Genomic DNA, 25,003 nt, shown 5'->3' on the forward strand with positions numbered 1-25,003 from the left:
GCCTTGACTGGAATTGAACCATGACCTTCTGGCTCATAAGTTTAAGCTCAACCACTAAGTCACACCAGCTGGGCTGGAGGTGTTCTTCCCCCCCACCCCCACCCCCCACCCCCAAAAAAATGTGTGTTAATAATGGATAGAAAAATAGATATAATACTCAGAGAAAAAGGCCAGAAGTAAATATTCTTTATCTTTCTTTTATTTATTGTTTAGGGGAGAGTGCGAACGCAGTCCCCACTACCACAAATCATGCAGCCAAGTTTCCCACATTTGGAGAAATCGCAGGGGTCAGCACATCGGGGTGCAATGGATAAGCCTCACCCTGGGAAAACCACCTTCGTGATCATGGCATCTCCCCTGCCAGGTAAGTAAAGAAGGAAATATTCTTAAATGGTCCAATACTGTGCATCTTTGGAGATGAAGATACACGTTATTTATATGTTCTCCTCTCTGCCTCTCTGAATTTTTTCAATAGCATATTTACTTTTATAATCTGGTTTTGTTTTTTTAATCAATAAACTTAATAGAAAAGAAAAATCCAGTGGGTGGTGAAGATCTGAGTGGGGTCTGGGGACCTGGGGATGCGACCCCTCCTGCAGCTCTGGAGGAGATGGGAGCCTGGGGCAGGAGCCCCTCTGGCCAGGCCTGGCATTCTCCACCACAGGCCTGCTGGCTTTAGGCCTCGCACTAAAATGAGTGAGACCCTTATAGGGTTTCCTGGGAAGCAGCCAAGGCAGGCAGGCAGGCAAGAATCCTTACAGTGTCACCACGCAAGGGGGCAGGGGTACGTATGGGTAAAGATACAGAAAAGAAGATGGTCAGCCTGCTAGTAGGAGCTCGAGAACCAGAAGCTCAGAGCTTCCTCCCGAAGACAATTTAGCAGGGAAGTGACGAGGTCACGTTGATGTTTATGTGTTGTTGTTTTTAAATATATTTTTTATTGATTTCAAAGAGGAAGGGGAAGAGAGAAAGAAACATCAATGATGAGAGAGAATCACTGATGGGCCGCCTCCTCCATGTCCCCCACTGGGGATTAAGCTCTGCAATCCGGGCCTGTGCCCTGACCAGGAATTGAACCGTGACCTCCTGGTTCATAGGTCGACGCTCAACCACTGAGCCGGGCCACATTGATGTTTTAAAAGGAGTTCTATGCCTGTTGAATGGAGAATGACAGAGGGAGGTCAGAGAGGGGAATGTCACAATAACCCAGAGATGCTAGTGCTTAGACCTGGGCAGGGGCCATGGGGCTAGAGAGGCCCCAGGAGGAGGAGGAGGAGGAGGAGGGAGACTCTTGTGTGCCCAGCCTGGGCGAAGGGGTGGCAGATGATCCTCTTCCTGAGATGGAGGTTCTGAGGGAAGGTGTGAGCTCCGTTGTCCATAGATTGGAGACATCCAGGAGGCTGTAGCACCCACGAGTCTGGCACTAAGGAGATAAGGCCACACCGGAGAGGACAATCTGAGAGTCACGCACAGGAAAGTAATGGATGCCATGGACGGTGGGTGTGAGTAAAAGCAGGTGCAGAGGGTGAGAAGAGCAGAGGCTGGGGGGAAACAGGCCCACGCCAGGCAGAAGGGCACCTTTGCCACGTCCAGGAAGGAGAATCAAGGTGAAACTGGCAGGGCCACGGATGGGGCAGGGCAGGAGGGAGGAAGGCCGGGTGGGATGCGATGGAGCGCTGGCCTCCTCTGCCCCCACCGCCCTGGCTGAGAATGCAGAGGGAGGACCAGGCTGCCTGCGTGGTGATTCTGGGGCCTGTGGGGTGGGTCAGAGCCTCAGAGCCGGGATCTGTACACTCGGCCAGGCCCCATTGGCTGGTGGGCAGGAGCTGATGCAACGTGGGCCTATCGTTGCAGCCCTGCGGAGGGGATGCAGCTGTGCTGGCCGCTGCCCAGAGGTTCCAGCAGGGAGGGGGGAACCGCTCTCGGGGAAGGCTGGAGCTCTGGGACTGCAGCCCAGCCCAGCCGGGCCCCAAAGCCCTCTGCTCTGGGTTGGCTCTGACTCAGGAGGGAAACGCGCCTTTCATGGAAGTCCCTGAGCCCTCAGCTTTGTGGCTGTGTGTGTGTGTGTGTGTGTGTGTGTGTGTGTGTGTGTGTGGTGGGGGAGGGCCCCCAGCTGATGCTGCACGCACAGTTTTCCCTCTCAGGCTGAGCGTTTTCTAGGCAAGATGGGAAACAAATGGGAAAGGAGGAGCCGGGCATCTGCAGAGCCCAAGCTGAGAGTCAGGTCCTGGGTTCCAGTCTGTGCTCAGACTCTGTATGCGACTTCCAGCAAGTCTCTGATTCCCCTGAGCCTCGGTTTCCCCATCTCTCTAGAGAGTTTCGAAAAAGAACTCAGAAGTTGGGGGCTGGAACAGGAAAGAGGTCACCAGGGGCACAGCTGACAGTCTGGGCACCCAAACTAGGCATAGGAGAATGGGAACTGGTATTCATTCATTCATTCATTCATTCATTCATTCATTCATTTATTGGAAGGGGGAGAGAGAGAAACATCAATTTGTTGTGTTTTTTGTTGCTGTTGTTGTTAATCCTCACCCAAGAATATTTTTTCATTGATTTTTAGAGAGAGTAGAAGCGGGGAGGAGGAGGAGGAGGAGGAGGAGGAGGAGGAGGAGGAGGAGGAGGAGAGAGATTGATGTGAGAGACACATCAATTGGTTGCCTCTTGCATGCTCCCCAACCAGGGCCCAGATCGATCCTGCAAGTACATCCCCTTGACCCAAGATCCTTTAGTCTGCAGGCCAATGCTCTATCCACTAAGCCAAACCGGCTAGGGCCATTGGTTGATTTCTATGTGCCCTGACCGGAGATCAAACCCTCAACCTTGGCATATTGGGAGACACTCTAACCAACTGAGCTACCCAGCCGGGGCTCAAGACCCATATTTTAATCACATCTGCAAAGTTCCCTTTACCACGTAAGTTAACATATCCAGTGGTTGGGACATGGACATCTTTGGGGGCCATTCTTCTTCCCACCACAGAAGCCAACCCCGTGAAGGCCTTGGCGTGGAGGCGAGCACCCCAAGCAGACGGGACTGCGTGTGCAAAGGCCTCAAGGCTAGAATGGACTGGGCGTGTTCTTGGAACAGCAAGAAGGCCACTCTTCTAGAAAGTGATAATACCGCTAGCTTGATCCTGATCAACTTCCTCCATGGGGTCAATCCCACCTCTGAAGGTAAGTGTGGGGCACTCCGTGGACCCCGAGCATCCAGGACAACCCTTGTAGAGCACCCCTTGGCACTTAAGGCTGTCTCCTCCATCCCCCCGCTTCTGGCTGGCCAATCCTCCATATGCTTAGAACGAGAGCCCTGGATGTTTGAAGAGGGTTCCCGCCTGGGCCCCCACTTGGAGCTGGGGGCAGACTGACTCTGGTGGAAGAGTGGGCCCAGCTCCTGGTACCTGCATATAATCCTGCTCTTTCTCCCACTGAAGGCCAGGATTGTGTGGCTGGGGGGGGGGGGGGGGGCGGGGGCAGGGAAGGTTGGACCTTCATCAGTGGCAGCAGCCATCAATGGCCGTATTGTTGCTCTGGGCTGCGACGGGGAGGGCGCCAGCCTGGCTGAATGAGGCTTCTGTGCTCACTGGGTCAGGGTTCCCAGGTCAGGGGCTCTCCTGAGAGATGCCTCCCACCTTCGACCACTGTCCAGGCCCTGCCATTCATCTTCCTGAGCATCCCTTGTACTGGCTGGCTCACTGTGCCACTGGCTTCTGGTAGTCTTTGTTGTTAGAATGTAAGGTCTCTGAGAAGGCAGGAACGGTCTGCCTTGATCACACCAAGTTCTAGCACCCAGACCAGGGCTTAGCTCAGAGAATGTGTTCCATAACGTGTGCAATGCATGGATGGATGGATGGATGGATGGATGGATGGATGGATGGATGGACGGACGGACGGATGGATGGATGGATGGATGGATGAATGAATGAATGAGACACTGTTGCCATTCTTGCTTCCTCTTCCTGGACCATTGCACCAGCCTCCTCACTAGCTTTCCTGCCTCTGGTCTCTCCTCCTCCTCACAGTTGCCAGGGGATCATTCTAGCACACCTTCTAGTTAAAACCCCCTGGGCGTTCCCTGAGACCCTCAGGATCCAGCCAAGCCCCTCCAGCCTTGCCAGGTGTTCACCCACCGAGTCTCATCCCTGCCCCTACACTGCTCCTTGAGCACACCTGACACTTCTCAGCCTGTGTGCCTGGAACTTGTGGATGCCTCTTGCGTGACTCCTACTCATGGTTCAGGTGACAGGCTCCTGATTACCACCCCCAGCCTCCCCTGGGCTCCCACAGCCTCCCCACTCCACCCCACTCCGTGCTTCCCACCACCTCGGCACCAATTGTAATCGCCAGTTAACACCTTTGTCTCTCTCTGCAGGCCCTGAGCTCCTCGAGGGCAGGCACTAAGTCTGACCCATGTTGTTGTTTTTTGTTTGTTTGTTTTTAATATATTTTTATCAATTTCAGAGAGGAAGGGAGAATGAGAAAGAGATAGGAACATCAGTGATTAGAGAGAATCATTGATTGGCTGCCTCCTGCACGCCCCACACTGGGGACTGAGCCTGCCACCCAGGCATGTGCCCTGACCAGAATCGAACCATAACCTCCTGGTTCATAGGTCGATGCTCAGTCACTGAGCCATGCCAGCTGGGCTCTGACCCATGTTGGCTGGGCTCTGAACCATGTTTTGTTATAGCCAGGGCCCTGGACATGGTCAGGCACAGAACACACACTCAGCAAAGGTGTCATCTTAGCCTCGAGGTTGTGGGTGCCACCTGAGGCCTGCCTAGTGGGCACTTCTACCCTCTAGTGGTAACATTGGGTCACTGCACTTTTCTGTGTCCTGTTTACTGGTATGGGCTTCACTAGGGTGATAGAATCCTACAGCAGTGGTTCTCAGAATGGGTCCCCAGTGTCAGCATCACCTTGTAACTTGTTAGAAATGAAAATTCTTGGGCTCCACCCCAGATCTGTGAGTCAGAAACTCAAGAGGTTGGGCCCAGCAATCTGTGTTTTTTTAAAAAATATATTTTTTTATTGATTTCAGAGAGGAAGGGAGAGGGGGAGAGAGCTAGAAACATCAATGGTGAGAGAGAATCACCGATCGGCTGCCTCCTGCACAACCCCCGCTGGGGATCGAGCCCGAAACCCAGGCATGTGCCCTTGACTGGGATCGAACCCAGGACCCCTCAGTCCCCAGGCCGACACTCTATCCATTGAGCCAAACCAGCCAGGGCCCAGCAATCTGTTTTGATAAACCCTCCAGGTGATTCTGATGCAGGCTCAAGTTGGGGAACCCTTCTTCCAGGAGCCCCAGGTAATGGAGGAGACAGAAGGGCCCACTGGGTAGCATCGCCCGCCAGCTAAAATCCAGGACTCCCAGTTAAAGTGGAATTTCAGACAATCAACTGCTGATGTAAGAAACATCCAAACCTGTAAAGAATTTTTATGAGTTTGAGCCAAACTGACAATAATTACTGGGAAGCAAAATCTCAATAGATTGAGAAAATGGGAGTTTTACCACTTACTTTACACATCATAATCAAAGGAGAAAACGGGGGGGGGGGGGGGGGTTTGCATGAAACCCACTGGTGATAGATTAGGGAGTTAGGAAAAAGCAAAGTGGGGAGCCCTCTGGGATTGGATAAAGAGTAAAATGAAGAGACACATGCTTCTTTTACATTGGTGGGCATAGGACAGTGAGCAATTAACATTTACAGCACATAGAGATGGGGGGGGGGATAACAATGAGGGGTTCTGTGGGCTCTTATTCTGGGGGGTGATTGTGCCCGGAGGGCTCTGGAACACAAAGGGGATTACTCTGACCTCCCAAAGGTATGTCATTGCAGATCCACAGAGACAATAGACAGGCTCCGTTAAGGTAAAGAATGACCTTTGTCAGGAAAGATATCAGCTTAGGACGTGACTACCCGCCATGACTCGCTTGTAGTTAAGTGGTTTTAATTTCAGACCATCCTATGCGGTTACTTTCCGTCTGAGTTTGTAAGGCCACCACCCAGGCCTCCCCTGAGCGTGTCAGGTTTAGTATGTGGCCCCTTTTTAGTCCACACAACAAAAGATTTTTTATTGCAAATACTGCACCAAACACATTTATTATAAAACATTATCTGAAATCCAACTTTTACTGGGAGTCCTCTTTTTCACCCCCTTCTAAATCAGACAATAATTGTGCATTACTATCAGTTTGGCTCTAAGCTAAGGACTCTGCTCTTGATTTTTAAAAATATTTTATAAATAACTGGGGTTTTTTTTAAAGATTTTAAAATTGATTTTTAGAAAGGAAAGGGGAAACAGTGATCGGCTGCCCCCTGCACACCTCCTACTGGGGATTCAGTCTGCAATTCAGGCCTGTGCCCTTGACCAGGAATCAAACCAGTGACCTCTTAGTGCATGAGACAACGCTCAACCAACTGAGCCACACTGACCAGGGCTCTGCTCTTTATTTTATTTTAATATTTATTTATTTATCATTTTTTTTTAATCCTCACCCAAGGATATTTTTTCATTGATATTCAGAGAGCGCAGAAGAGAGAGGGAAAGGCAGAGAGAACTATCGATGTGAGAGAAACACATCAATTGGTTGCCTCCCACACATGCCCTGACTAGGGCCTGGGCTAGGAGGAGCCTGCAGCTGAGGTATAGGCCCTTGACTGGAATCGAACCCAGGACCTTTTGGTCCACAGGCCGACCCTCTATTCACTGAGCCAAACTGGCTAGGCCTAATTTTATTTTTTTAAATATATTTTTATTGATTTCAGAGACGAAGGGAGAGAGAGCGAACCATCAATGATGAGAGAGAATCATTGATCCCCTGCCTCCTGCACACCCCCTACTGGGGATCGAGCCTGCAACTCAGGCATGTGCCCTTGATTGGACTCGAACCTGAGCCCCTTCAGTTGCAGACCGACACTCTGTCCACTGAGCCAAACCAGCTAGGGCTCTGCTCTTGATTTAATGCTCTGGTGTCACCATTTTGAAATTCCTGATAATTTTTGGACATGAAGCCCTGCGTTGCCATTGGGCATGGGTCGTCAGTCCCAGAAAGGGCCCTTACAAAGCCTCACCCTGAACATTCAGGACCCCGAGCTCAGAGGCAGGCGGGGTCAGACCTCCAGCAGCTGAGTGGTGCCACTAGGTTTCCCAGCCCCGTCTTCCACATCCCCACTGCCCCCTCCTTCATCCCTTCCCGGATTTTGGTAACTATCGCCTCACTTTCTTGCTGCCTCTGTTCTCACCCCTTCTATTCCACCTTGCACGCAGTGAAGTTCCTAAAATGTCTGCCCACGTCTCCCTCATGCTCAACATTTTCTCTGGGTGTCTCCTTCCGCTGCTTTTATTATAAAAGCCATCTGCCCTTACAGAGCTCAGGGCTAGGCACTTCCCTTCATCGCCTCCTGTGTTCTGCCAAGTAATCCACTCGGGCTGATGCCTGGGTGAGGGGGTGCCGTGGGCAGGACCTACCTGCAGCGTTGGGTATGAAATAGGGAGTTACTGCTTAATGGGTACCGAGCTTCAATTTCACAAAATGAAAAAGTTCTGGAGATGGATGGTGGTGATGGTAGCACAACAGTATGTATATACTTAATACCACTGAACAGTACACTTAAAAATGGTGAAAATGTAAATTTTATGTTGTGTTTTGCTTTTTACTACAATATTGTTTTGGAGTTTTATTTTTTTAAATGTGTGTTTTTTAATTTACTTATGGATTTTAGAGAGAGAGAGAGAAACATCAATGTGTTGTTCCACTTACTTGTGAATTCATTGGTGGATCAAACCCGCAACACTGGCATATTGGGATGATGCTCTCACCAACTGAGCTACCCGGCCACGGCTAGAGTTTTATATTTTATTTGTGTGTGTGTTTTTGTAGGTAATTTTTAGTAAATACTTAACATTTTTCCAGTTTAATTGTTATTTCTATGCTTGAATGTGAACTGGTCAGTAACTCTGTAACCACTTTGCTATCTTTCATTAATTTTATCCCCTACGTATAATAACCTTTTCTTTAACTACCCAACACTTTTTCTTTTACTTTATTCCCACCCCCCCACCTTTCGCAGCCATCAGCTTGTCCTCTAGAAGTATTCTTTTGGTTTTTGTTCATTCATTTATTTGTGTGTTGTTGTTTTTAAGATTTCACATATAAGTATTAGTCTTTCTCTGTCTGACTTATTTCACTTAGTATAATACCCTCTAGGTCAGTGGTTCTCAACCTTCCTAATGCCGCGACCCTTTAATACAGTTCCTCATGTTGTGGTGACCCCCAACCATAAAATTATTTTCGTTGCTACTTGATAACTGTAATTTTGCTACTGTTATGAACCATAATGTAAATATCTGATATGCAGGATGTATTTTCATGGTTACAAATTGAACATAAGTAAAGCATAGTGATTAATCACAAAAACAATATGTAATTATATGTGTGTTTTCCGATGGTCTTAGACGACCCCTGTGAAAGGGTTGTTCGACCCCCAAAGGGGTCGCGACCCACAGGTTGAGAACCGCTGCTCTAGGTCCATCCATGTTGTTGCAGATGGCAAGATTTCATTCCTTTTGTTGTTGTTGTTAATCCTCACCCAAGGATATTTTTTCCATTGATTTTTAGAGAAAGTAGAAGGGAGGGGAGAGACAGAGAGAGAGAAACATCGATGTGAGAGAGGCACCCGAAATTGTTGCTTCCCGAGCAGGGCCTGGGATTGAGCCTGCAACTGAGGTTCATGCCCTTGACAGAACTGAACCCAGGAGCCTTCAATCCAGAGACCGTGCTCTGTTGACTGAGCCAAATTGGCTAGGGCAAGATTTCATTCTTTTTTATTGCTGAGTAATATTTTATTGCATGTATGTACCACATCTTTTTTTTTTAATTATTGAATGATTGATTTTAGAGAGAGAGAGGGAGAGAGAGAGAGAGAGAAACATCAATTTGTTTAAAGACATTTGTAAACATATAAAACAATGCCACTCTTCTCAGTAGTTTTTTGTTTTTGGAAAATATGTGTCTCATAAAAATATATGTTAACATTTAATAAGATTGCTATTGTTAAATTAAATTACTTAAAATTTAATTTATAATACTTTAAACACAACACAAACTATATAAAATAATTTCTCTATACTACATAAAATAACTAAAATTATTAATTTCAATCATTTGGGGGTATGAAAATGGTTCTGAGAACAAGAAGTTTGAGAACCAGCGCTCCTGTTATTATTCTGCACTGACCAGTATTACCCAGCAGGGGGCAGCAGAGGCAGCCAAATGAACATGCCCCCTCCGCATTCCTTTAGCTGAAGGTACTCAGCACCTGACTATTGGGTGTGACCCTCACCCTGTCTGTGCTAGAGATACAGAAGTAAATTCGTGACGTTCAATCCTGCAGGTAACAGACCCAGGCAACTGGCAGTGGTGGGGCTACACTAGACATTCCCTCTTGTGAGCATGCGGGGGGCGGGGGGGGGGGGGGCGTGCTGATAAACAGTAAGCTTGAAGTTACCGAGATTGCCGTTATTCCCGCTCTGAGGCTCCCACCCTTTCAAGGCCAGGTATCCTTTTTTTATGAAGTTGACACGGGCATTTCGCGAAGCCACCCCCAACCCCTCCACCATGGAAAAGGGGCCACCACAGAGTGTGGCTCCTACCTCAGGTGGCCTTGTTCCTCCCTGTCCACTTTCCACAGCCACGGCGGCAGCTTCATGCCTCTCCTCATGGCCCCTCTCCCCCTGGTCCTCCCTTGGAGAGCAGACACCTTGCCTCCTGCTTCCCTGAGACCTCCCGGCTGGGTCTTCAGCGGCCCCATCCCCACCCCCGAAGTGGAAGTGCTGCCTCTCAGCCTCAGGTCTGTGCCAGCCTCTCCATTACCCCTACGGTGACCTCCTCTCTTCACCTGGCCTCAACTCCTCTGCAAGCCTCCACTCTGCCTCCTCCTCCAGCTGCCGCCCAAGCACGCACCCTTTGGCAGCTACCCTGGGAAAGGCAGCCCTCACCGGCTCCAAGTGCACCCGTCCTCCTGCCTCCACCTCTCCCGGCCACCCTCACTCAGTCCCAGCTGTGGACCCCCGACACCTCAGTGCTGGTGCGCTTGGCCCTCGCTATCCTCTCCGTACAATCCCTCTCCTCCCCTTTTGTGACCAGTCCTTCTCTGGCTCTTTCCTGGGCTCCATCCCCTGTCCACCCCTCTCCCTGTGGATTTTCTGCTTCCTCCTTGCAAGCCCACTCCCTCCCTGGGGCTACTCTCCTCTCATCCCAAAAGCTGTCCCTGCCTGTGGCCCCACGCCTTGGCCCCTCTCCTCAAATTCTCTATGTCCCTTACCCCACACACCACACAGTAAGCTTGCCTCCTTCCCCTAAATGTTCCAGGTTCAGACACTCATCCCTCTTGTCATCGGACTCAAAACAGGGCTCAGACAGATTCCCTGCCTCAGCCTCTCCTCCAAAGAATGACCAGGGCGAGCTCTGAAGGGCAAACATGACCTGTAACCTCCGCTTAAACCCTCCAAGGCTCCCCTCTGCCCCAGCACAGAAGCCAAACTCAGTGACAGAGACGTGTGACATGCCCCCTGCCCACCTCTCCAGCCACAGACAGACTCTCCTGACCTTTCTGCCTCGGTGCTGTGGATCTGACTGTGGTCTACACACACACACACACACGCACACACACACACACACACACAGAGACACTCACACACACTCACACACACACATGCACACACGTACACACACGTGCACACTCACACACAGAGACACACACAGACACACAGACACACACAACACATACTCACATATTCATACACACAGACACACACACTCACAAAGACACACAGACACACACAACACATACTCACACATACATACACACAGAGAGACACACACATACATACCCACATACACACTGAGACACACATACACACACATACAGAGACACACACATACACATGCACGCACACTGCTAACTCTGGCCTGGCTGACTGAACACCAGGTCTCTCTCTCTCTCTCTCTCTCTCTCTCTCTCTCTCTCTCTCTCTCATTGATTTCAGAGAGGAAGGGAGAGAAACAGAAACATCAATGTTGAGAAAGAATCACTGATCAGCTGCCTCCTGCATGCCCCCAATTGGGGACGGAGCCCGCAACCTGGGCATGTGCCCCTGACCGGAATCGAACCTGGGACCCTTCAGTCCGCAGGCTGATGCTCTACCCATTTAGCCAGCCCAGCTAGGGCACCAGGTCTCTTTTAATCCGTACCACCTTTGAGGGGCCACTACTTTCATCTATGCTTTAGTCAGGAGGAAGCTAAGGCATAGAGAGGGTAGGTGACTGGGCCAGGATGTGTGTCTGGTGCCAAACTCGTGTCACTTTCCCTGTGAAGCTGCCCTCAATGCCCCCTTCCCCTCCCCCTGCAGCCTCTTGTGTTCACAGGGCAGTCTGCACACACCACTGCAGAGAGCCCTCGGACTGGGCACCCCTTGCCCGTCCAGTCCCTGGATGCCCAATGTCTGGCTCAGCTTGGAAACTATTGGTAAATGTGGGGTGAGCTTGAGGCATAGAGAGACACTCCATCCCTCGCTCTCTAGAAGCTCATACTCTGGTGGGAAACCTGACCCACAAACAGCCCAAGACCCAAGGGGTCAATGTCCCAAGAGAGGCCCAAAGAGCCGGCAGGGTCACCGACTCCAGTGGACAATACTGTGCTCCCCCCAGCGGAGTTGGTTGGGCAGGGTCCCCAGAGGGGTCAGCCTGTGTCCTGGGCCTTGATGGATGAGGAAACGCCAGTGGCTGAATGGGGCACACGCAGGCAGGAGAGCTGGAGAAGGATTCCAGGCTGTCGGGGAGGCGGACCGGTAGGAAAGCAGGCTGTCCCGCGAGGGCCCAGAGTTCAGTTGTCTACAGACCCTACCAGACAGCGAGCTGCAGGCGGGCAGGGCCACCTCTGCCTGATGCTCCATGGTGCCCCCTGCCAGCACCGAGCGCAGCGCCTGCACATAGTGGGTGCACATAAGGATTTGTTGGAAGCAGGCCTCGTGGGGCATAACGTTTTATACAGTGTGGTGCCCCTACTTAAGAGAGTGCTAAATTCCTAATATACATGTCGGCACAACGTGGGTGTTTATTTGCCACAAAAATAGGAAGCTGCGCAGCAGAGCTGAGGCGCCCGCAGTAGCGACACTGTTAACTCCCTTCTGGCCAGAATATAAGGAGGGGGAGGTGCTCGGAGAGGAGGGGCACCGCCCACAAGGGCAGCCTTTTCTGTCAGCCCCAGAGGCCCAGGTTCAGAGCCACCTCGTCACCCTCCCAGGCAACCCACCACAACCAGGCCTCACTCACGCTTCTCGCTTCTCGAGCCTCTCTGGCTGCATAAAGGCCTGATTCTCCCAGGTCAGGAGACTTCCTCCCCCCGGAGGGTAGCCAGAGGGTGAATGTGGGCGTTGAGAACTGTTTGCTGGTCACCCCCTGGCGACCTTGGGCACTCCTCTCTGGGGCCTCAGGGGTCATGGAGGGTCTGTTCTGAAAGCCTTCTTTTATTCTGGCCTCTGCTCCTCTGGTCCGCTCAGGGGTCTCTCGCAGAGGATCTCTCTGAGAGCCTCATTCATCTCCCCAAGCCCAGGTCCCCCGGGGCCAGCCAGCACTCAGCTGGGTGGGGGTGGGTGGGAATGCTCTGCCACAGAGGTGTGAGGCCAACTAGACCTGAAAGGCATAATTACAGAGCCTTTGAGCTGAGAGATTCTATGCCAAAGGCAGACTTCCTGGAGGAGTCCAGGCGGTCTTCTTAGAGGAGGAGGCACGTGATCAGCGAGATGGAGCATTCGTTCGATAAGTACTTGCTGAGTCCTTCCTATGTGCCAGGCTCCGAGGATACAGCAATGAAAAGGCAGATGGGCGTTTGCCCCAAAGTTTCTTCCCTTCGGTCCAGCAGGGAAGTAGGAATTGACTCAGGAGAGAAGGGGTCAGCAGGAGCAACCACATCCGGGGGAGAGATGGTACCCTGCTTGTGGATGGGGCTGACTTTGGTATGAGGGGAAAAGGAAATTATCAGAAGGTGAGGCTGCTTGGCAGAGAGCAATAATGGAGAGCCTGGGACACCAGGCGAGGGACTTATAACTTAATCATGCTGACAACTGGGAGCCACAGAAGGTTCTAAACGGAGGGAGAAGTTACAAGGTTTCTTTTATAAAAAATATTTTTTAATTGATTTCAGAGAGGAAGGGAGAGGGAGAGAGAGATAGAAACATCAATGATGAGAGAGAATCATTGATCGGTGCCTCCTACACACCCCACACTGGGGATCAAGCCCGCACCCTGGGCATGTGTCCTTGGTCAGAATTGAACCCAGGACCCTTCATTCTGCAGGCTGACGCTCTATCCACTGAGCCAAACCAGCTAGGGCACAAGGTTTCTTCTTTTAAAATATATTTTTATTGATTTCAGGGAGAACGATGGAAACATCAATGATGAGATAGAATCATTGATTGGCTGCCTCCTGCACACCCACTACTGGAGATGGATTCTGCAACCCTGGCCTGTGCCCTGACGGGGCATCGAACCATGACCTCCTGGTTCATAGGTCGACGTTCAACACTGAGCCATTCTGGCCGGGCAGGTTTCTTAGCACCATGACCAAGCTCAACACATAAGACAAGCGCAAGTTCCCTGGGGCCAACCTGCCCACCGCCGACCCTGGTTTGGCTGGGAGAGGGCACCCCCCAGCCTGGACTTCAGCCTCCAGCTCCAGCTGTTCCTTGTGCTTCCAATCACACTCAGAGGCTGGTGTACTCTATAGGGAGGAAGGGACAGAGTGTCTGGGTCCAGGACTCACTGAGGACTTAACCCTTAGCCATACAGGCCCCGCACCATTTGCCTTTTGTGGGCTTTGGGGGTGTTCATGCTACCTGGTTTCCCTACAAATTTCTGTCTTTCCCATATCAATACCTGGCATAAAACTTCCCAGGATACCCTTCTGACCACCCATGAGTCCAGACTCAGGGTCTTCAGGACTGGGGCCTCAGCATGACCTTGCTTGAGTTCAGGGTCAAGAGCAAGATCCCAGCAGAGAGTCCTTGGCTCCTGGAATAAAATCCGAAGTCCTTTCTGTCTGGCCCTGACTGCCTCTTCACACTGCCCCGAGAGCTCCAGTCACGCCAAACTTGTCTGGTTCTCCAACAAAGCAACGCTCTCCCTCACTTCCAGAGTTTTGCCTAGACTGGCCTCTCTGCCCAGAGCACTGCCCATTCCCTGAGGTTCCCTCCTAACCTGGCTAACCCCCACTTCTGAACTGCCTATCGCTCCCTCAGGGAAACCTCTCCTACTCCCCCAGAATAGGCCAGGGGTCCCCAGAGGTGTGCTTTCAGATCCCATGCCCTTGCACATGCCGTTTCCTCCATCAGGAATAGACTCCCTCCATCCTCTGGAGCCTGGTGCCTGCCCAGTAGCGGCATCCTCATTGCCCTTTTACAGGTGAGGGACCGGAGCCTCAGAGAGGCCCAGTGACCTGTTCAAAGCCACACAGCTGTGCCTAGAGTGCTACAGTGAGAAGTGGGAACTGTCCTGGGCCAGCTTTATGGTCTTGAGAACATCATTTGGCCTCTCGGTGCTTCAGTGTCCTCACCGGTGAAATGCGGCGCCTCTGCCTAAGGTTGTACTGTGTGAGCCTCCATTCCTCTGCCCCCCAGGCCATTCCTTCAACTTTCACTGCCCGCTCTGTGCCCCGCCCTGAGCAGGGTCCTGGGAACTCGGTAGGTACCAGATACAGCTCCTGCCCCAAAGCGCTTGGGGGGGACGGAAGCGAAGGACAGAGAGGTCACTCACAATCCGCTGCTGATAATGACGTTCCTCCCCGCGTATGGGGCCGAGAAGGGGGAAATGCTTAGGAACAAAGATCCTCTCTGTATTTTTCAAAAACTTAGTTTTCACCGCTTCCTGAAATCTGGATATTGCACAGCATCCAAGGCTCACTCGCTTCCCCACGCTGAGCCCTAGAAGCTGGGAGGGTGAGGAGTATCGTGAGGGCCGTCTCACAATTCGGAGGGCTCCACTCATCCTGGGGATTCCACTACCTCGGGTAACGCACCTCCATCCCGTTTCTTTCCCTACCTCGACCCCTGTCCCATCGCATGACTCCTTCTCTCCCCTACAAGGCGGTCTCCACGCCCTGGTCCCAGACAAATCAGTCCTTTTCACTTCTCCCTCCGCTTCACCTCGCCCTCCATTCAGGTCCCCAGGTCACCTTCCCTCCCGCTCCGCTCTTTAAACTGCCCCAGCCTCCATTGTCCTCCCTCCGGCCTCACTGCTCCCTGTTGGCCCCGCCCCCTCCAAGGTAGGGTCCCCGTCCCGCAGAGCCCCGCCCTCCTCCCACTCTTCCATTGGCTCCTGACCCCTGACGGCGCGGGCGGAGGGTGGGCACCTGGAGAGCGCCCCGCCCCCTGCCCTGGTCCGGACGGTGGGTGGGGCCTCGGGTGACTCCGCCCCCTTCGGGCGGGGCCGCGCCTGCTGGCTCTGGGGCGCTGGGCGGCGCTGCCCCGGCTCCGCGCTGCTCGGCCGGCAGCTCGGTGTTGGTGGGCGACCGGTATGACAGCGGCGGGGGCGGCGGCGGCGCGGGGCTGAGCGCGCGGCGTGGAGCCAGGGAAAGAGGAGGAAGTGGAGCGCGGCCCGCAGCTGCGAGTCAGCCGCCGCGCCGAGGTCCGCCCCATTTTGCCGAGCGAGCCGAGTCCGGAACCGGGAAGACTTCCCCGCCGGGCTCCGGCCCCCGCGGCTCCTCGCCGGCGTCCCGACCAGCCCCGCCGGCCCTGGCCCCGGCATCCGCCACGGGACGCTTCCAGCCCCACGGTCCGGGGCGTCGTGGCCGGGACTCCCGAGCGCAGGACCCTGATTGAGTGCACCTGGGCGGGACGCTCCTGGCCCACCATACGGGTCCACGGTTGCGGGCTCGTTCCCAGCCTTTTGCAGCGGGTGTCTGAGCCCTCCGCCCCGGGGATAACGCACGCTGTCCCCAGGACCCCGACCGAGTGCACGGGAGCCCGGACACCCTCAGCCTCTTTCCCCGAGACCTGGACCTTCAGCTGCTCCGACCCGGTGCTTCGGACTTCCCGGCGGCGAGCGCCCAGGAAGCCCCTGCCAGGGTCCAGCGCCCCCTGAAGGGTCCCAGGCGGGTTGGACAGTCGGACTGAACCGGACCCGGGTGGTCCTGCGACCCGAAGCTGCCACGTTCCTGCCGTCCCAGGAGAGGGGCTTGGTGCTTCCCCCGAGAAGAACACAGGGTCCCCCTCCCTCCCCCGCCCCGGCGGCCGGCGGGAGCCAAGAGCTGCAGGTGAGAGCCTCCGGGATGCCGGGCTAAGCGGCTTCCCAACCCCTCGGGGCAGCGACCGGCCAGCTGCGGGCGTGTGCCCGGCTCTACCTGAGGCTGGAGGGGCGCGGGAAGGGAGGAGGGAGGGAGAAAACGGGCACTTATTGAGCGCCCATTGTGTGCGTGTCCGCGCTCCACCCTTGCGCAAGTGGTCCCTCATTAAGCCTCACTGATACTCGATGAGATAAAAGGTGTCGTGTAGTGTTACAGGGGCTTACAGATCGGGAAACTGAGGCTCAATGGGGTCGCGTGACCCTGCTGTTTTCACTCTGGGGGTGAGGCTGGGAGGAGGGTTAGATCGAGGTGGAAAGAAGCAGAAAGTGAGGAGGAAAAGACAGGAAGTGGATAGCCGCGGGCAGGATGGTAGAAGCGGTCAAGGTGGGGCCATTTGAGACACCCTAGAGCTGATCCTGAGGCCCAGGAGGTAGGTCTGCTGGCTTCCTTCCCTCCCATCTATGGCCGGGCCACCTCCCAGGCCCAGGACAAGGAGTTAAGGGCAGAGGTGGGAAACTTCCCACCCTCACAGCTTCCCCTCTGTGGGCCTCTCTCCCCTGCCCCAGCCTCCAGGGTCTCGAAGGCACCCTGCAGGTCCTGAGGCCGAGCTTATGTGTTGGGGAGACTCACTGTGGGGGTGCCCCAGTCAGAGCCCATCATAGCCGGAGAAGGTGAGGCCCCTCAGCTCTCACCCAGCTCACACCCTTCACATGACTGACACGGTGTGTGGGGGAGGCTGTGGGGTGAAGGTAGGGTGGAGTGTGTGTGCCAGCTGCCCCAGGTCCTAGAGCAGTGAGTGAGTGAGTGAGCCGCAAGTCCGCTTGAGGAAACCTTACCAAATACCCTGCAAGGTACCCCCTCCCTCTCCCCAGTGAGTGGCTGGGGTTTTTCCTACCCTGATGTGAGGTCAGAGTGACCACATATGACGCTGTGGTGAGAGCCTGTGTGGTTGGTGCAGGGGCCCTAGGCATGCCAGTAGCTTCCTAGCCTTTGGCCCAGACTAAAGATCTGACCTTAGCCTCTCCTGGCAGGGGGCCCTGCGAGACACCTCTGACCCTGGCAGGGAGGGCTTGTTCAAGGGCTCAAGGCTGAGGCTGCCGGGGCTGAGGGCAGTGTCCCAGGTGTCTGGATTTCCAGGCAGGGGTTCCTTCTGCTCCCCACCCTCCCCACCCCCAGGGCAGTGCAGGGAGAGGGGTGTTGTGAAAGAGGGCTTGGTGTGGATTCTGTGGGCTCTTGTTCTGGGTGGGGTGGGGGAGGGGACATGGCCTTGGTCTGAGCCCTGTGGCCTTGGCTGGGACTGTAACCCCTGCTGTGCCCAGCTTCCTGGGGTGTAGAGGAAGCCACCTGGGAACGCCCCTGGGAGGTGGAGGAGGGTGGAGAGGTCAGCGAAAGGCTGGAAGCTCAGTCCCTGGGGGTCTGCAAGAGGAGGTGACCGAGGGGCTTGGGATTCCCCCCCAATCTTTGGAGATTCAAATTCTCCTAATAGTCCTGCCTCTAAACAAAGCTCCTTGTTAATGACTTCATTTCACACCCGTGATCTCATTCCACGGTGTGATGGAGAGAACCTGGAATGAGGTGAACAGGGTTGGGGAGCCACGTGGGACCTCTCAGATGCATCCATGGCTTCCCAGCCTCACCTGTAAAATAGGGTCAAGGCAGGCCAGCCTCATCTGTTCAGATAATGAGGCCGCGATATCTGGCAGACTGTCAAGTGCTAAAGAGGTTGTGCGTGTGCGTGTGTGTGTGTGTGTGTGCGTGTGTGCATGTGTGTGTGCGTGTGTGTGTGTGTGTGTGCGCGCGTGCCATGGCTAGGATTGTTATTAATGGCTACATTGAGTGGGGAACTGAGGCTCAGAGAGGCGAAACCACTTGCCCAGGGCCTTTGGGTTTGCTTCAGTGACTGAGTGCCAACTGCATACCAGGTGCCCTGGAAGTTACCCAGATGGAAAAGGCAGTGTGATGACTAGCTCACAACCGGGTGGGCGGAGTGGCACAGACAGATAGTGGTGAGACAGACCAGGTGGGCGCGAGTGTGCTCTGCCTCCCACTGGCCATGTGGCATTGGGCAAATCCACTCCTCGGAGCCCCAGCTCTGCTCTGTAAATTAGAATTCCTCCTCCATGAAGTTGTGTGAGGATTAAGTGAGATATAAATATATAGCGCTTGGCAAAATGTCTGTTTCCTTCCCTGTAAGGAAGGAAGCTTGAATTTTGACCAGGAAATCTGGGCACATTCTCAGGCTTGCTCTCCGGTGCCACCTTCCTGGTCTCAGAGTCCTCTGGAACCTGCTTGGGGATCCTGGATTCTGACCCCCACCCCCACCCCAGGGCCAGGGTTGTGGGAGCTGGGACTCATTCCCTCTGGCTCTTTGTCTGGCCTCCCTTAGGCACAGAGGTGCAGTGAATAATTTATGGGTCCCCTCACACCGAGAGGCAGGCTCAGAGAAATTGCTCTGTGCCCAGATGAGCTTCTGAGCTCACCCCAGAGGAGGGGGTCATTCCGTTAGTGCTATATGAAGTCTTGGATGTGGGGGGAGGGAGGCAGGACAGGAAGAAAGTGACTTGTTATCAACCCGGGCCCTCTCCAGTGGAAACCAGGCTAGCTGGGCTAGGGTCAAGCTGTGGGCCTCTGATTCCAACGGGTGATGAGAAATGGCGAGAGAGGCCCATGACAATGAGTAACCCAGGAAGGCTTCATCAAGGAGGAGCGTGTCTGGGTGGGGGCTAGAGGCAAATTGCTGTAGAGAGCAGGGGTCCTGACATCAGCTGAAGGTTGAATCCTGGCTGTGCTACTTACTCACTGTGAGACCAAGCAAGACACCTGGCCCTGCCAGGCCTCCATCTGCTCCTCTGTCGAATTAGGGTTAGTTATGGGTGTCTGTGAGGCCACACATATAAAGCACGTGGCACCATAGGTACTTAGTGAAACGGTGCTTCATTGTGAACGTGAACCTTGGGGTGGGCTAATGGCAGGGGAGGTGGGATAGCGAGGTGGGATAGGGTAGTAAGCAGAGAAGTGGGTTGAACTCTAAGGTCGTGATACTGGGGTTTATGGGGTCAGTGAAGGGTGTGGAGAAGAGGGAGCGTAACCAGATGCCAGAGGGCCTTGAATGTCAGACAGAATTCACATTTCAGAAAGCAGTATGGAGCCATAGCCAGCTTGGCTCAGTGGATAAAGTGACAGCCTGTAGACTGAAGCATCCCGGGTTCAATTCTGGTGACGGACATGTACCTCGGGTGTAGGCTCGATCCCCGGCTGGTCCCGGCTCGTGTGGGAGGCAACCAATTGATGTGTCTCTCTCACCTTGATGATTCTCTCTCTGTGTCTCTCCCCGTCCCTTCCACTCTTATCTAAAAAAATCAATGGAAAAACATTCTCGGGTGAGGATTACAAAAGAAAAGAAAGAAAAACAGGCATCATGGAGTGCCCACTCAGAACCCTCTGTGGCTCCTTTCGGTCTGTAAGTTGGAGACCAGTCTCCTTTGTTGCGTCTTCAAGGCCTTGCCCACTGCAGCCACTGCGTGGACCCTGGCTCACTGCTCATCACTGTCTCCCAAACACACCAGATGTAGCCTCATCACTGCGCCTGTGCTTGTGGGGTTCCTCCTGTCGGAGCTGCCATCCCTGCCTCTTCTCTGCTCATCCCCCCATCTGTTGAGGCCCGACTCCAGTCATAAACATCCCTGGATTATCCAACCCACTGCTCACAGCCCTCTGAATCTTTACCACTTCATAGTAATAGTAATAAACAGTACCTACCATTGCCCCACATTTTACAGTTTGTAGAATGCATTCACATACTCATTAGTAACACTGTGATGGTAATATTAACAGTAGCTACAGCTCTGAGTACTTATTAGGAGCCAGACACTGCTAAGCCCTTTCTGGACACACTCATTTGCAACTCGGGGAGGTGACTGCTGTGGTCTCCAGAAACGGGGGCTCAGAGTGGTGCATTATTTTGCTCAAGGTCACACAGGTCAGACTGAGGGGCGTGAGGAGTCAAACCTGTGCTCCTATCTGGGACTAAACAGACAGCTTGACAGCTTTTAGAACAGGGGTCCTCAAACTACGGCCCACGGGCCACGTGCAAATACATATATTGTATTTGTTCCCATTTTGGTTTTTTACTTCAAAATAAGATATGTGCACTGTGCATAGGAATTTGCTCATAGTCTTTTTTTAAACTATAGTCCAGCCCTCCAATGGTCTGAGGGACAGTGAACTGGCCCCCTGTTTAAAAAGTTTGAGGACCCCGGTTTTAGAAGATATCCTGTCTCCTCAGCTGGGCCAAGTTCCTTAAGAGCATACCTCGCATGTAAAAAGCTTGGAAATGAGCCTTCTTTTCAAAGCTAAGGAAGGAACCCTGAGCTGGGCATCTGGGGTCCCGGGCCCCGGACTGGCTGGCTGTGTGACATGGCGAATCAGCCCTGCTCTGTGGTCCTGTTTTCCCACAGGTGAGTGGGGTGGTGTCCAAGCTCCCAGCGCTCCAGCTTCTGCAGTGTCCTTCGTGACCCTGGAGGCAGAGGAGACCACAGCATCAGGGCCAGAGGATGTGGTGTGCTGGGCGGCTGTGATTCTTGGCCTGGCTGCTCTCAGGACAGCAGGCTCTGTAGTTAGCTGCTGCCTTTCCCGAAGAAGGGTGGTGCCTTGTGCTGCTGGCGGCACGGTCATTAGCAGGGCAGAGAAGACCCTGTGAATTGGGAGCAGCTGGGCCAGGCCAGGTTGGCAGTGCCGGAGGCAGGCTGGCCCGGCCACAGTGGGGTCATTGGCGGGGCAGCTGGCAGGGCAGCCGCTGCTCCTCCCTTTGCAGCCTCCAGGGCGGTGGCAAGTACCCACTGGGCACCAGAGCTCTGTAGGCTGAGGCCTGCCCTTGCTCCTGTTTCGGTGGTCCTGGGAGTGGAGCAGAGGAATCTAGCCAGGCCCCAAGGTGCCTCCTCCTAGAAGCTTGCAGGACTCCTCCCTCGCAAGTGGAATCCCACCCTCCTCCTCTGCAGATCCATAGCCCTCACTCACTCACTGTGTCTCTGGATTGGGGCTGTGTAGGTCTGCTTTTCTTGCCAGCCAGTCAGAACTAGATTCTATGCCACTCCAACCCTCCCCTCCCCCCAGAGTGCCTAGCAGCATGCCTGGCATAAAGTGGCAACCCCCTGGGCAGGGGAGACCATGTGAGTTGCCCCTTGAGCAAGTGGCTCCGCCTTTCCACTTGTAAATGGGCCTGGTAAGGGTAATAACAGTGTTGCAGGAGTGAAGTGGGGTGGTGGGAGGAAGAGGCTGCATCAGCCTGAGTCCACTTGCCTGTCTTCTTGGTAGCCTTGTGAACAAGTGACTCAGTAGGAAGTTGATTGAAGTCTGGCTGGTGATGCCAGGAGGGAGGGTGTGCCAGGTGGCAGGGAGGACTTCCCAGAGGAGGCACTTCGCTGTCCGGGGAGGACTCTGTGTCAGGTGGGATTTATAGAGCTGCAATTCCCACACCTTCCCGGCGAGCAGGTAGTTGAGAGAGATGGGGAAGGCTCTGAGCTGAGTTCGGGGCAGGGAGCAGGATGGCCAGGGGCCTGGTTATTCTCAGGCCTCAGCGGCAGAATGACCCAGTTGGGAGGAGCCATCTGGGCCCAGCAGGCAGATGCTGGCAGAGCGAGTCCTTCCTTAAGTAGCATCCATTTTCGAGCGCTCTCTCTCGCTCTCTCTCATCGAAAATGTAACATGATTGGAGATTTTAGTCTGTTGGGGAAACAGACATTAAACAAGTAAACACAGATACAAAACTTCCAAACTGTAAAGAGCAAGCTCCTGAGGTGGGGCCAGTCCCATCGTTGTCTGTGGATGGTTGGTAGTCAAGGGTAATGCTCAAATCACAGCCCGAATGCACATACTAGCAAATGATTTAACCTCTCGGGTCCTCAGTTGCCCCATCTGTAAAATGGGACGATTAGAGCACCCATTTCATAAGGTTGTGGTGAGCATTAAATGAATTATACATGTAAAGCGCTCAGAAAAATACGCAGCACTTATTAAGTACTCAGTGCATGTTAGCTGTTATTGGCTGTACCTCTGGCACCTAGCAGAGCGCCTGAAAGAGGACAGGTGCTTGGGAATGGGTATGGAATGAATCCCAGGTAAAGGGCCGCCGCTCTGTGCAGGGAAAGAAAGGATGGTAAGCAGAGAAGGACACAGAAACAAAGGCAACACAGAATGTGGCAGGGACGGCCCTGGGCTGGGGTTGCGTCTAGAGCTGGATGGAGGCCGTCGGGACAGGCTCCTGGGTGGTGGTGCTCCCGGTGCTGAGTTTGAAAGTGTCATTGAACACACGCATGTGCACACAAGCACCAGCACGCGCCCTGGCACTGCTGTGAGGCCGGCGCTAGGAATGAGCTCAGAAGTGAACGGTTTCTGTCTCAGGGTAGCCAGCTAGAGCAGAGCTTGGGAAGTCCCAGGTCTGCTGGTCTCCACAGGCCTCCGTTTCCCACCGCCTCACTCACGCTGTCTCGCCATCTGTGACATTCTGTTTGAGGGCATAAGGAAGGCAAGAAAGCAATTTGGGAGGAAGTGTGGGCCGAGATCTGAGACCAGATCTACAGAACAGAATAAACAGGCCTTGCTCCCTGGGCACACCCGCCGGCAGAGGTGGTCTCCCAGCCTTAATCCTGCAGCTGGTTAGCTTTGAATGAGAGGACTCTATTTTTTTTTAAATGTCATGAAGAGTCCCTCTCACGCTCCCACCCAGGAGGCTCAAAGGAAAGTTTTCTTCTACTGACCAGGGAGCCAGGCCCCCCCAAGTATCTTAAAGGAGGTCACCCCAGAGGCACCCTGAAGTCAGGGTCCCCTGGTGCTGCTTGCACTCGGGGTTGGCTGTGGGCCTTGAGGACATGACCTCAGCCCTTCTATTGTGCCTGTTTTTTGCCCGTCCTGTAACATGGGGTCAGCGTAGGAAAGTCCTTCTCTCCTTCAAGAGTGTGGGGTGGGGCACTTGTGGGGTGAGAGAGGCTTCAGTGGGCACCCGTGCCCATGGCTCTCGGAGTTTGCCACACACATTAGAATCATTTAGGAAACTTTAAAAGTCCTTCCTGGGCCCCGCCCCCACAGTCCAGGGCAAGACCCGGGCAGCAGTCATTTTGTAAAATGCCCCAGGTGAGGTCAGTTGGCTGTCAGGAATGAGAGCCACTGGCCGCACTCGGCATGCCTCCGCAGCTGCCCCCATGGGACCTGCCCATCCCGTGACAAGGAGCTCATTGCTTTCAGCTGCTCCCTCCTCCGTGGCAGTGCGTTCCCTGGGACCCCCCTGCCTGGGGAAACGGGGCGGTGGGAAGACTTTACAATCCTATACACTTGGGTTCCAACACCCCTCTTCTCTTTGCTTGGGTGTCTTCTTGGAGCCTCTGTGTCCGCATCTGGAAATAGGAGTAACAATAATCCCTTCCTGAGAGGGCCGCAGTGACCGCACAGGGCCACACACAGAAGCACTAGCGAGGTGCCTGAGGGTCCGCACTGCACTAGAAGGCAGAGACCCTGGACTCCCCCTGCAGGGCTCTTCCTCCTGCCCTAGCTGCCTGAGCCTGGAGTCTCAGAGATGCTGCTGGTGGTGGTGGTGGGGGGGGGGGGGCGGGGAGGGAGCAACACCCAGTCTCGAGGCCCTTTCCTCCTGTCCCCCTTCTCTCTAAGAGATAAGACAAGACAGCAAGCATTTTGTTTTGCTTGGTTTTGTTTTAATGGCCAAAGGGTCAGGCTCTCCTTAACAATGAAGCCTTGTCTGAATCTGCTTGTTTTTCCAATTGGACACCCAACTGCACCGCCAGCTTGGGGGCCCCCCAACCCCCCTATCCCCACCTGGAAGAATGACAGAGGGTTTCTTTTTCATCGAGGGGAGGGGGCTGGGAGACACTGGAGGCCTCTGTCTGGCCCTCACCAATAATTGACCCCAATTAAATGAGCTACCTTTGTTGGAAGCTAGTTCGCAAAAACGAATTCAAGGTGGTTACCGGGATGGGCTTTGGAGGCAGAAAAACTCGTGTTTGAGTCTGGACTTTGTCTCTTTCTGGCAACCTGGCCCTGGGCGAGTCATTTCAGCTTTTTTAGCGCCGGTGTTTTCTCCTGTGAAATGCATACGTGGGATGCACGTCCCTGGGTTGTCCTGAGAAGCAAATGCAGAGCTCGGTGTGTAAAGCTCAGTGCCTGCGCACAGTGAGCCCTCAGACACTGTCCACGGTCTTCCTCCTTAGGAACTGCACTCTGCCCTGCCCCTCCCGTCACTGGCTAAGATCCTACTCCGCGCACCCGGCCTGCTCCACGTGTGGGGTCAGGCCCACGCTCGGGCTCAGACAGTGGCGGCCTGCATCCCTGCGAACTGCCCTGTAATCTCCTGCTCCATGCATCCTGTGATTAGAGCCGGCCCAAAGGCTGTTGGTGGTAGTGCTTGGTCTCCTCTCTCTGGCCCAGACCAGGGTGCACTGTCAGGCCACAGGGGGTAGCAGACGCACAGAGGAGAGTGCAGCGCCGGGCCTAGCAGCCCCTGGGAGCAGTTATGGCCCAGGCCGAAGTGCACAGGGAGGAAGTGGTCAGCTCTATGGCCAGGGGCTGTGGTCGGCAGTCAGGGAATCAGTCAGCCCAGGAGAACTATCGGGAGCATAAAACCTCAACTATTTTCCTTCCTTACTCTACTCTCCC

At 53.9% G+C, this 25,003-nt stretch overlaps 1 protein-coding gene and 1 non-coding gene across 7 annotated transcripts in view; one reads left to right on the forward strand and one right to left on the reverse strand.

Moving 5' to 3' along the window:
* Positions 1-210: 210 nt before the first annotated feature.
* Positions 211-372, reverse strand: LOC132242371 (U1 spliceosomal RNA). The gene has a single exon (XR_009454576.1). It is a non-coding gene; the product is annotated as a U1 spliceosomal RNA (small nuclear RNA).
* Positions 373-15,482: 15,110 nt separating this feature from the next.
* Positions 15,483-25,003, forward strand: part of GDPD5 (glycerophosphodiester phosphodiesterase domain containing 5) — an 88,640-nt gene continuing 79,119 nt past the window's right edge. For 3 of the 6 annotated variants that reach the window (XM_059708417.1, XM_059708415.1, XM_059708421.1), the window contains exon 1: positions 15,484-16,312. The gene's annotated coding sequence lies outside the window, so the exon portion shown is untranslated. Of the gene's footprint in view, positions 16,313-25,003 lie in introns of all 6 variants that reach the window. The other 3 variants (XM_059708425.1, XM_059708423.1, XM_059708422.1) reach the window with 2 other exon arrangements.

The sequence above is a fragment of the Myotis daubentonii genome, chromosome 9 (assembly GCF_963259705.1).
Source record: "Myotis daubentonii chromosome 9, mMyoDau2.1, whole genome shotgun sequence".
Taxonomy (NCBI): Eukaryota; Metazoa; Chordata; class Mammalia; order Chiroptera; family Vespertilionidae; genus Myotis; species Myotis daubentonii.